The 10,862-nt window shown below is 42.0% G+C and overlaps 1 long non-coding RNA gene across 9 annotated transcripts; it reads left to right on the forward strand.

The window, feature by feature from the left end:
* The first annotated feature begins 1,798 nt into the window (after positions 1-1,798).
* Positions 1,799-8,019, forward strand: LOC113007879 (uncharacterized). Of its 9 annotated transcripts, none has more exons than XR_013902355.1 (7): positions 1,816-1,830; positions 2,585-2,610; positions 2,901-2,986; positions 3,135-3,167; positions 3,264-3,353; positions 3,765-3,836; positions 3,945-5,584. It is a non-coding gene; the product is annotated as an uncharacterized LOC113007879 (long non-coding RNA). The 9 variants fall into 9 exon arrangements; XR_013902358.1 differs by lacking the exons at positions 1,816-1,830; positions 2,585-2,610 and adding exons at positions 7,448-7,641; positions 7,750-8,019 and having other exon boundaries at positions 2,779-2,986; positions 3,945-4,909; XR_013902360.1 differs by lacking the exons at positions 1,816-1,830; positions 2,585-2,610 and adding an exon at positions 7,448-8,019 and having other exon boundaries at positions 2,779-2,986; positions 3,945-4,725; positions 4,831-4,909.
* Positions 8,020-10,862: the final 2,843 nt, after the last annotated feature.

The raw sequence follows: 10,862 nt of genomic DNA on the forward strand, positions 1-10,862 counted from the left end.
ACATGTGTGACTCCTGTGATTGAAGCATCTTTCTTTCAGCTTAACGAGTGAACCGTCAGCTCGTTCAAACACACGTTAAAGTCCGTTTGGCTCGACACCACCGAGGCAGCAATATAACATAGCTAACATTAACAGTGCAGTGGATCCTGCTTGTGCCGTGATGTTCAGGACTGCAAACCGAGCAGCATCACTGACTTTCAGCTTGTTGTGTTTGTGGATATATGACTGACTTTAATCATCCACAAAATCATCACATTCTCTGTAAGATGAAGGTCGACTATTGAACGGCGTATATTTTAAAGGCTTTAAAACCAAGTTAGTACAAACATCCCTAATGTCACATATCTTTGCCGACATGTGGCCAACAGCAATGTTTCAATGCTCTTCATTATTAAACATTGGCACATAAATAAGTGACATCATATACAGTAAACTTACTTTTGAAAGTTTACTCTTCGGCCGCTCCGCTTCTGCCCTCTGCCGTATTTTTCGGGAAAATTATCCACACCCACCACCGCGCTATGAATTGTGGGATATATGGGACCATGAAGTGTACACCGGACCACACTTCAAATTTGGGGAAATCGATGGCACATTTGGAGTACACTTCGGATTGGGACAGCCGTCGTGTCGCTGTGAAGTAATAGGTCTCAAAATGTGTACTCAGGAGCGTGCGGTCGCTGGATTGGGACACAGCCAAGGTCTGTAGCTGTGTCAGAGCAAGCTTGTGTGAGCCAACGGTGATATCTGTACACGCAGTACCTTTAAAATACTCATGTGTCATTCTCCTGCTAGCAGTGGAGGAGACTTTTCTGCTGAGGAAGAGGCCCTGCTGTCCTGCCGTCTTACTGGTGCCATTGAGGGATCAGCGGCTGCTGTATATTCTTCTCGACCTCGAGTATTTGGACTGAAGGACTCACAGACACGTTTCATATTTAGCTCTATACAATTTAAAAATTAAAAAAAAATTCCTGGCCACCCATTTTCTTATTCACGAAGGCTGTATGGAGACATTTTGGTTATTGCCACAGACGCTTTCTCTTACTACGGATGGAGGATGTTGCGGTTTTACAACCCATGGACTGAGAAAGGACTCAATAAGTAATCTGTTCACATATTCCAAGGTTAAACACAAGTGAGTCTCAATTAAGTGAAATGTTGGAACTGATGCCAACATTTTCTTCTTTCTCCCTGTTTAAATCCCATTCATATAAGGGACCCTAATTTTATCCTGCTACAAACATATTCAGCCAGTGTTATTTAAGTTTCCTGTAAACTACACATGTGAAGCAGATGTGAGAGAGGCTGTGATGAAGTCCTGGAGTTTTTAAGGATGTACGTGCTCCAGTCCAGAAATTTGTATGATATGTTGGCCACAGGTGGTAAAGTGCTGTCACACCCTGAATAAACTGTCCTCTGTTCTTCTTCTAAGCTGACATATTTGTTACATAATCATGTGGTTTATCAGAGGGGAAGTGGGGATTTCAGAATACTGGAGCCCAAGGTTAGGTGCAATAATATTCAACCATAATATTAGCTTTTAACTAAGTCTTGTCAGTTAGCTGGTGTTGTGTCAAAAGGACGATCTGATATCCTCGTGTCAGCATTGTTCCCACATCATCATAATTAATGTTGTTCCAGTTTCAACATTGCAGGTGACCAATCACCTTCTTGTGACGTCATTCCTTTGCGACTTCGAAATACCCGCCTTCGAGTATTTCGAAATACAAGTGAAGAAGCGAGAAACCGCCGCCTGTCCGCCGAATTTGAAGTCAATTCGCCTGTCCGCCGAATTTGAAGTCAATTTAGAATACTTTTCTTTAATAAACGGTAAGCATTATACATATGTTCCTCACTTGGCTTGCTGTTTGTTTGCTAGTGATAGACTACTTGACGACAGCATTAGCTAACCAGTGTTACGGTAAGCATTATACATATGTTCCTCACTTGGCTTGCTGTTTGTTTGCTAGCGATAGGCTACTTGACGACAGCATTAGCTAACCAGTGTTCTCTAGACCAGCGTTCCCCAACTTTTTGGGTGTTTCGTGGCCCGGGGGTTGGGTCAGGCAAAATTGCACTAGCTTCCCTGATCATTTTACAAACATAAGTGAAGAGAATCTGGACTAAAAGGCCTAGACTTATGGTTGTGTGCTGAATCTATGAATCAAACTATCACCTGGAAACATAATTAACTGGTCCATAGCTGTGAAACTTGACATGAGTTCTTGATTCTATGGAGATTAACAGTAATCCAGATATTTACAAATTTGTCCAGGGACATCGCGTAAATGTTGTCCCTGGGACATCGCGTAAATGTTGTCCCTGGGACATCGTGTAGATGTTGTCCCTGGGACATCGTGTAAATGTTGTCCCAGGGACAAAGTGTAAATGTTGTCCCAGGGACATCGTGTAGATGTTGTCCCAGGGACATCGTGTAGATGTTGTCCCTGGGACATCGTGTAGATGTTGTCCCTGGGACATCGTGTGATAGCTTGTTAATAATGGAATGAAAATTATTGATTGTTATTAACTTGTGAAAAAGAAGTGTAACAAATCCACATGTTATGTTCTTACACCCTTACAGAAACTGTGACTCCTTCACAATGTCAGGTAAATGTCAACTCATGTTGAATAATCAACCAATCAAGCCTTTTATTATCACATGCAATGTTACACGTACAACTGCAATGAAAATTTCACCCCCTTCTGACCATACATATATTGCTTAAACATCCCATTGGGAAGGAAGGTCAGAAAACAATTTAATTCATAGATGAGGGGAGAGGAGGAGAAAAAAGAACTACAACCAGACAAAGCTCCTAGAAGACTGAAATGGATGATGGTTGCAGCATGCAAAAAGAAAATGATATCTGTTGACTACAGCATATGCTTTCTCACAGATTACCTTGTGGGAGTAGCTGGACCAAACTCTATTGGTATTTCAAGTTTGAAATCCCTGTTTGACCAGACAAACATTTCAGATGAGGTACCTCTTGACATAAAAATCCTTTTATGTTGTCATAAAACTAATGTTAAATTCTGCTTTAAATACACTTTATTGTACAATTTACTTAATGAATCGTATTCCTTAGTTCTGTTTTTATTTATATGTATTTATTTATTTGTTTTATAAGGTAATAGATGGCCTAATCTATTTGCAGTGTGAGGTATGTTGAAAAGCTTGTTTGATCATAATGACATAGCATGTTTACGTTTTTTGTAATGTATTTGAAAACATAAGTGTATTTATGTTATTTTTATAGAATTTCCCTCACATTTATCCAATACCAAGCCAAATCACTGGAAAAATTTTGGATGGGTCCACAAGAGCACAAAGTGCATACTTTTTGAAGGTATGACTTGGACTGTGGTAACTATGTTCTTATCACAAAGGGTTTATAAGTTGCCACTATAAACAAACAGCATTTTCCAAAATTGAAGCCTTGTCAGAAGAACCTGAAAAATACCTTTCTGAAACCTTTTCTGTGTAAAGACTTGCTCAAAAGCAATGCACACAGATTAAAACATTTCTGTCTTGGCCAACTGATAAAGAAAACCAAAAATTGAGTGGTGCGTGTTGAGTCTGTGGTCTTGATTTGTTTCGTACACACTATAGAACTTAATTAATGTAAACAAAAAATGACACTTTCTATATGTTTGTGTATCTGCAGAATTAATTACAAGTCTCACCTGACAAGCTTTCGCAGTTTTGCAGTGTCATTCTTGACAGAAAAACATACTTGTCACATTATTTTTATTTCCAGAAAAACATCTTTCAGATGTATGAGAAATTGATTGGAGCCTGTCTGGAAAACGGCAGCCACTGGACCTTGTTTGTAAGTTGCACAGATTTTGCACTCTCTCTAGTGCATGATACTTTTCAGTGTCCCTCATTAGGAAAGCTCACGGCCCAAGCCTACCATATCCATCTTTTTACAAAACAGTTTTGTGACATACCCAAGAGGACCATAGCCTATATGAATTCATTTGGCGAGTCGGAGGTCAGAAAAAGTGCGGTGTTGAAAAACTGGAGGTAATTAATTAACATATTTAACATAACATATTTAATTTAATTGAAATCATTACCGAACGTGGTTATTGATTTCTCTATATGCTTTTTATTTGTAATAACTGCGATCTCTCAGCTCATTTGCTTCAGCAAGAGGCTGCACTGGAGAGTGGACTTTGTCACATGTGAGCCACCCACATCAACAGGATGGGAACTCATGTGGAGTGCATGTCATAATGGTACTGAAAACTATAGCTTTAACCTATATAAGTAATGTTTACATTTTTGTCTATTCAGTTTTTAAAGCCTTAGAGGCAGGATGGTAAAATCTCAATTTTTGTTGTAGATTGAACCATTTCAGCAGTAATGCTTTGGCTTTGGTTGCTCTATTTTTTTTTTCTCGGGGGGTGTAAAAAAAACCCCATTTCTTTGTTAATCTAATTCTTTTTGTTCTTTTTTTTTCTTCTTCGTCAATTATTAGTTTCCCCAATCTCTCATTGACGGTAAAACACAAGTGGAGGAGTACAACACTGAAATCACAAAGCTCAGGTCCCGACTTTGCCACTACTTATTTTCCTCAATAGGTAAAGATAAAATTAGCCGCCTTCTTTTTCTCTAACATTGGAAAATGTAACTTGTACTTAAACAAATTATATTTTGCAGAACGAACTAGGAAGTGCAGTCAGTGCTGGTGTGTGATTGCAGCCAAAGACCGGGTACACTATGACATGTCCTTAGCCATATAGATTGTTTATATAATGGACTTTGTTCATTTGTTTTTTGTTTGTTTATTTCTTCTTCTTTTTTTTTTTAATTCACAGGTGCAGTGCCAGAAATGTGGTGCATACAAGCACATGCGTTGTTCAAAGTCTGTTTGTGGCATCTGTATCTTCTGTGAGAGTAAGTCACAATATACAGTTGTGGTCAAAAGTTTACATACACTTGTAAAGAATAGAATATAATGGCTCTACCGAGTGTCCCGTTATTTCTAAAACTCTGATTTTTCTCTGATAGAGTGATTGGAACAGATACTTCTTTGTCACAAAAAACATTCATGAAATTTGGTTCTTTAATGACTTTATTATGGGTTAACAGAAAAAAGTGATCACATCTGCTGGGTCAAAAATATACATACAGCAGTGCTAATATTTGGTTACATGTCCCTTAGCCATTTTCACTTCAATTAGGCGCTTTTGGTAGCCATCCACAAGCTTCTGGTTGAATCTTTGACCACTCCTCTTGACAGAATTGGTGCAGTTCAGTCAAATTTGATGGCTTTCTGACATGGACTTGTTTCTTCAGCATTGTCCACATGTTTTCAATGGGGTTTAAGTCAGGACTTTGGGAAGGCCATTCTAAAACCCTTATTCTAGCCTGATTTAGCCATTCCTTTACCACTTTTGATGTGTGTTTGGGGTCATTGTCCTGTTGGAACACCCAACTGCGCCCAAGACCCAACCTTCGTGCTGATGATTTTAGGTTATGTTGAAGAATGTGAAGGTAATCCTCCTTCTTCATTATCCCATTTACTCTCTGTAAATCACCAGTTCCATTGGCAGCAAAACAGCCCCACAGCATAATACTCCCACCACCATGCTTGATTGTAGGCACGGTGTTCTTGGGGTTGAAGGCCTCACCTTTTCTCCTCCAAACATATTGCTGGGCATTGTGGCCAAAAAGCTCGATTTTTGTTTTGTCTGACCACAGAACTTTCCTCCAGAAGGTCTTATCTTTGTCCATGTGATCAGCAGCAAACTTCAGTTGAGCCTTAAGGTGCCGCTTTTGGAGCAAGGGCTTCCTTCTTGCACAGCAGCCTCTCAGTCCATGGAGATGCAAAACACGTTTGACTGTGGACAATGACACCTGTGTTTCAGCAGCTTCTAATTCTTGGCACATCTGCTTTTTGGTGATTCTTGGTTGACTCTTCACCCTCCTGACCAATTTTCTCTCAGCAGCAGCTTGCGTTTTCTTCCTGATCTTGGCAGTGATGAAACAGTGCCATGCACGTTATACTTACAAACGATTGTTTGCACTGTTGCTCTTGGGACATGCAGCTGCTTTGAAATGGCCCCAAGTGACTTTCCTGACTTGTTCAAGTCAAAAATTCTCTTTTTCAGATCCATGCTGAGCTACTTTGACTTTTCCATTGTAGCGTTTGTGGGCGTTTGTATCCAATGAGCCCTATTTAATTGGCCTAAGAGAAGTCACCAACTGTAGTCACTCATAATCACTCGCAAGAAGTGAAGAGGCCATGCTATGAAGCTCAGTTCACTGACAACTTTCTAAGTCACCAAAATTGCTAATTCATGTTGCTGTATGTATATTTTTGACCCAGCAAATGTGATCACTTTTTTATGTTAACCCATAATAAAGTCATTAAAGAACCAAACTTCATGAATGTTTTTTGTGACAAAGAAGTATCTGTTCCAATCACTCTATCAGAGAAAAATCAGAGTTTTAGAAATAACGGGACACTCGGTAGAGCCATTATATTCTATTCTTTACAAGTGTATGTAAACTTTTGACCACAACTGTAACTAAACAATGTCCAAAAATGTTTAAAGTGAAATTTTTTTTCGTAATTTTGCCTTTGCACACCAGGACTGTGTAATTAAAGTGGACGTTTCAAGATCCAGTTTTTACACAAAACTATTTTAGACATAACTGTGTCGTATTGTGGGGATTTCTCTTCACAATTAAATTGATATAGTGCTGTTTATATCATTCTTCTTTATGTAACAGCACAGTGCAGCACAGCAGAGGGAAAGGAGTTGTGCAGCATAGTAGGTGGCTATACAGGAGGAGCAATAGAAGTAGCCAGTGAAGAATGTCATCAGGGAAAGCATCAGGCAGCGAATGACAAAGGAAAAGTTCCTAAGGGAGAGGACATCTGCAGCAAACCGACAAGTAACAGTGAGATAGGAAGACTGACAGTCAGAGATGAAGGTACACAGACTGAAAGAGATGAAGGTACACAGACTGAAGACAAAGAAAAAGAAGCAGAAGTATACGGCACAAGTCTGAGTACAGATAATGCTGCTGCTGCTGATGTTGACAGGATCGATGCAGATACAGAATTCCAAACTGATTCAGAAGGAACTAGTACAGTTTACAGAGTGCATGGTCGCTTATCTGTACCAAGCTCAAAAAAGAAAACCTACACAATAACAGAAGACGAGATCAAGCGCAGAATCAACGCAGAGAACATGTCAGTTCATGTTTTCAGAGGTTTGATTGGGGTAGGTATACATTTCGTGATTTTGATGTCACCTGAAATAAATCCGGGTTACTCGTATCAATGAAGTGACAATGTGGCTGGAAATTGTGCATTTGCTGCAACATATACACAATTACACCATGTAAACAAAAGCATTTAACTTTGTGCGTGTGTGTGTGTCTCTCTCTGCTCTTTTGGTGTTTGCACTTTTTCTTTTTTAGGTCCGTAAAGCCAAACTGCCCGCAATGATTCTTGACAGGCCTAAGAAGGCCAAAACTAAAGTAACAGTGTTTAGTGTTCTGAGTGAAGAGGAGGCTGGGGAGCTAGCCCTCGGGTTTGCCGGAAGATTGGCCTGTGATGTCACAACAGACATGGTCTGTAAAGGCATCGACCATTCAAGTGCTGATATGACAAAGTAAGTTAGTAAAACAATATGAAAGTTGTATCTTTTTTGGTATTATTTGTCATTTCCCCGTATTTGGGTTATTGGTGTAACATTGTTAATCTTACTTTCTAATAACAGACAGACTCTTCTCAAAATCCAACACAACCTTAAACATGAGCTGACTGATTCCTCAACCTTCAGTTTGCTGACACACACCTTTGGTCCCGCTGCACTGGATTCTGTCATTTCATTCCTGTGTGAAAAACTTGATCTTGTCTCTTAAATAATGAAACCTTTTGTGACTTTTGTTTGTTCTGTAAATCAGAATCTTGAAAATTGTTCATTGTTGTTCTAAGTTTGTGTTAACTATTTGGCAAAAATGATTGGTTCCTAATCCAAACAGGATAATGACTGTTCTAACACATATCTTAAAAATTCTACAAAGAAAGAAAATTATCACATATGTTTCAATATGAATGTATTTGTGTCACACTTGGTTTGTAGTAGCTTTCCTGTTTTATTTTGAGTTTTGGTATGTTTACACTGTTGTCATTTTTATTTCCCGTGTGTTCGTCTTCCCTTATTAGTTTTACTGTATTTAATTAGTCTGATTTAATAACTTATAATTATTTACTTTCCAGTGTGTATATAAGCTCCTCGTTTGGATTATTGTTTGTTTGAGTTCTGCCTGTCTTTTCTATTAAAGATTTGGACTTTTGGACTATTATAGTCCATAACTCCATGGACTCATAACTCCAACAGTTTTATCGCCGATCTCCGACTCATCCCAGAGATCTCCAGAACACCGGAGGCTGCCCACTCTCCCTGGCCAGGCGGAAGTGCACGCAGACGGCGCCGGGATCGTAAACAAAGGCGAGGTAGGCGCGGAGGGCTACGGGCTACGGGCTAAGCTAAAGCTAACACCACACCGGCTGCCTTTACCCAGAATTTTCCTCGCCAATGTCCGTTCTCTGGCAAACAAAATGGATGAGATACGGCTCTCCATCACTAACAACAGACGGATTATGGACTCAAATGTCATGTTTTTTCACCGAAACATGGTTGAACAACAGCTGCCCGGACAATGCTATCGAGTTAGCAGGACGCCACACACACCGAGCCGACAGGCTAGCAGATGACTCCGGCAAGACCAGAGGTGGAGGTTTGTGCATTTATATTAACAATGCTTGGTGCATGAACTCCACTACTACTGAGAGTCACTGCTCACCTAATGCGGAGTTTTTAATGGTCAAATGCAGACCTTATTACCTCCCCAGAGAACTCACTTCTATCATACTCACTGCCGTGTATATCCCCCCCAACGCTAATGCTAGGTTGGCCATGAAAGAACTTTCTGCAGCCATTAACAAACACCATGAAAGAACTTTCTGCAGCCATTAACAAACACCAGAATAAACACCCCGAGGCTGCTTTTATTGTTGCTGGCGACTTCAACCACACCAACTTAAAGACAGTCCTCCCCAGATTCCACCAACATGTCTCCTGCCACACCAGATGAGACAAGACTTTAGACCATGTGTATTCCAACCTGGCTGGAGCCTACAAAGCTACACCCCTCCCCCACATTGGACAATCAGACCATCTCTCCCTGTTCCTCACACCTCGGTATTCACCACTCATCCAACGTGTGAAACCTGCTGTGAGGACAATTAAAGTGTGGCCAGAGGGGACAGATGCAGTGCTCCAGGACAGATTTAAAAACACAGACTGGAATATGTTCACCCACACAGACCTGGACCAGTACGCCTCATCTGTATTGGATTACATCTCCGAAACCACAGACAGTGTCACCACCCAGAAACGGATCACCATGTACCCCAACCAGAAGCCTTGGATGAACCGGGATGTTCGTCTCCTCCTGAAGGCCCGCAACACCGCCTTTAGGTCAGGAGATGCACATGCCTACAGTACAGCCAGGGCTAATCTAAAGAAGGGCATCAAAAAAGCCAAACACCATTACAAAAAGAAGGTAGAAGAACACTTCTCCAACTCCAACCCCCGACGCATGTGGCAAGGACTCCAGATCATCACAGACTACAGGACCACCAAACCCTCCCCCCGCATCCTCTGATGTCTCCTTCCTCAACAAGCTCAACAACTTTTATGCTCGCTTTGAGCGAGGGAACCCCACAACCACAACCAAAGCAGACGTGACGCCAGACCACCAACCTCTGACTCTCTCCCCCACCAATGTAGGAGCGGTGCTGAGCAGGATCAATGTCCACAAGGCTGCAGGTCCTAATGGCATCCCCGAGCGTGTTCTCAGAGCGTGTTCTGGGGAGCTTGCAGGAGTGCTCACAGACATATTCAACCTGTCCTTGGCCCACGCTGTGGTACCGGCCTGCTTCAAATCCACCTCCATCGTCCCGATACCCAAAAACTCCAACCCATCTTGCCTCAATGACTACCGCCCAGTAGCACTCACCCCCATCATCACTAAGTGCTTAGAGCGACTGGTCCTAGCACACTTCAAATCCTGTCTCCCCCCCACCCTGGACCCCCACCAATTCGCATACCGCCAGAACAGGAGCACAGAGGATGCAGTCTCCATCGCACTGCACTCTGTCCTCTCACACCTGGACAACAACAACACCTACGCCAGAATGCTGTTTATAGACTTCAGTTCAGCATTCAATACAATCCACCCCTCACAACTCATCAGGAAACTGACAGACCTGGGCATCAGTTCCCTCATCTGCAAATGGTTACTGGACTTCCTGACCAACCGCCCCCAACATGTCCGGCTGGATAACCACTGCTCATCTACCATCACAATGAACACCGGTGTACCACAAGGCTGTGTGATGAGCCCTTTCCTCTACTCCCTCTTCACCCACGACTGCAGACCTGCTGATGGTTCCAACACCATCATTAAGTTTGCAGATGACACCACGGTGATTGGCCTCATCAGTGACAACGATGAGGCCGCCTACAGGGAGGAGGTGGATCGTCTGGCTGAGTGGTGCGACACAAACAACCTGCTGCTTAACACCGAGAAGACCAAGGAGCTCATCGTGGACTACAGGAGGAATGCTGACCCACATCCACCCATCCACATTAAGGGGATGGCTGTGGAGCGTGTGAGCAGCTTCAAGTTCCTGGGAGTCCACATCTCTGAGGATCTCATCTGGACGACCAACTGCTCCAAGCTGGTCAAGAAGGCTCACCAGCGCCTCTTCTTCTGGACAGGAAGAACCACCTGTCCTCAGACATCCTGGTGAACTTCTATC

The sequence above is a fragment of the Astatotilapia calliptera genome, chromosome 16 (genome assembly GCF_964374335.1).
Source record: "Astatotilapia calliptera chromosome 16, fAstCal68.1, whole genome shotgun sequence".
In the NCBI taxonomy this organism is placed as follows: domain Eukaryota; kingdom Metazoa; phylum Chordata; class Actinopteri; order Cichliformes; family Cichlidae; genus Astatotilapia; species Astatotilapia calliptera.